Below are 2246 nucleotides of genomic sequence, written 5' to 3' on the forward strand. Positions count from 1 at the left end.
AGGTTACGTGAGTCCACTAAGTTCTATTACAGCTTTCCACCGTTTTTCCACCTAATAGCTTACGGTCCGTAGAATAGGCCGTATAATAAGCCATACGGCCTTCCAACGGGCCGTAGGCGTACCGTAGGTACTCCATTAGTCCCATTCTACCTATTCTATAACTTTTAGGTTAAGCTTATTCGTGTTAATTAGGGTTTTAAGGGCTTAACACGGCTTTACCTTAGTCATAGCGTCCACTAGGTTATCTCCGCTGCTGATCTATTTAACCTCCGTAATCTTATATCGTTTATAGGCCTAATATAAGCACATTAGGTCAACCATAAGCCTCTTCTCTTATATTATACCTAGTTTAACTAGGCTGTTATAAAGGGACTTTAAATTAGTGCATAAAACTAGGGGTAACTACTCTAGTTATAGAATCTTCTAGACCGTTAATTTAATTGCGGCTGCTATATTAAAGCCATAAGCTAATATATATAGTTTAGAAGCTAGTATACTACGGGTTACTTATTTACACTTAATTAAAGACCAATATAGTATATTTACGTCCTAATTATGGTCTATAAGTACAATTATAAAGCCAATTTATAATAATAGGTCTTTATTATTAGTAAAGGAGGCGTTTATAAATGCTAGTAAGCTAAAGGAACTTAGGTCTAGTGGTACGAAAGTAAGTCCCCTTACTGCATTATTAATTTACCACTAAATACGCTTATTAAGCTGCTTAATATTTTCTTCTTATAGATCTACTATCTGGGCCATAAAGGATAAGTTATAGGCAGATTTGGGTTGGCAGACTATGGCAATATAGGCGCCTCTTACACGCTATACAGCGTATTAGTCCTTTATATTTACGGTCTTATAGGTCTCTTTATAGAAGCTAGTAAGGTCCGTAGGCTTTACTATAATAAGCTTTAGGTTTTAAGCTTAGCGTTCCTAGGTCAGCTAAATTAAGTTGCCCTTTTATATAATTAAGCCTCTGTTAAACTTAATTAGAGTCTACTTAGTTAACTACTCTTACAGCTTTGCCAGGAACTTAGCTTCTTATAGTTTAGTCTCTTTAGCGTCTATAAATATCCGGTCTGCTAAGAAGAGGGTATTATCTGTTTAGAGTCCAACAATACTAAGGCCGTTTAATAGGCTGTATAAGAGGTAGGGGTCGTAGGTTAACTGTTCCATTTTAAGTTTACTAATATAGTGCTAGTAGTATATCTTAAACCAATGGTTTCCGGCTTCTAGTACTCCGTAAAGAGGTTTTATAACCTATAAAATTGTTCCTAATTATAGGTTAAGCTTATAGGGTAGTCGTATAAAGATATCCCTACTTAAGTAGGTGTTAGACTACACGTAGGCTTATAAAATGTCCCGTAAGTATAGGGCTACGGGTTTAGTTTACTGTAGTCCTAGCGCAAATATAAGTATAATTCGTTAGCTAACTTATTAAATTATAGGCGATTACGTAAGGATTAAGTCCTTTCCCTTATTATTATAAGCTTATATAATAAGCCTTAATTTCTTAAAGGCTTTATTAGTACTAGGGTGCTTAATCTCGTTAATAAAGCATAAGTTAAATATACGGACGCCTTGCGGGACGTCTTTCTCTATTATAACCACAAAGACACCCTTTTTAAGTAGTCCATTAATCTCTTTATATCATAAGTCCGTAAACGGGGTTTCCTATACTAGAACTAATATATCCATAGGCGGAGATTGCCTTGCGGATATTCCTACGGAGGTTAGGTAATTTTCTATTACGGTATTCTTAGTTATGGGGTGCTTTTAGGGGCGTCCTTAACTACGCTTTACGGTAGGTTTAGTAGGTTTAGTGGGTTTCTAGGGGACTTTTAGGGTAGGTAAGGGTGCTTCCAGTTCGTCTAATTCGGCGGGTGCTTCCGGTTCGTCTAGTTTAACGGGTGCTTCTAGTTCGTCTAGTTCAACGTCATGGGTGTTTTTGGGCCGAAAGTAGGGTTTTACAGACGTGCTTCTGAAGCTAGTTAGCCTACTAGGAAGCTATACGCAGCACGTCTCATTTTCTACGGCTAGTAGACGATAAGGTCCATTCCAACTACCGCTTTTACGCCATACAAGGACTTCAGAGTTAAGCGGGAGGTCGTGTACTAGGGTCGTATTAGGTCCGTTACGGTAGTATAAGGCGTTATTAATAGCTTACTTAGCCCATAGCTTAACTATTTCAGTCATTACCTTCCGTATTATAGCTGCTCGTTCCGTAATAGACGGGGCAGGAG

Source organism: Cenococcum geophilum, assembly GCF_001692895.1.
Source record: "Cenococcum geophilum 1.58 unplaced genomic scaffold K441scaffold_22, whole genome shotgun sequence".
In the NCBI taxonomy this organism is placed as follows: Eukaryota; Fungi; Ascomycota; class Dothideomycetes; order Gloniales; family Gloniaceae; genus Cenococcum; species Cenococcum geophilum.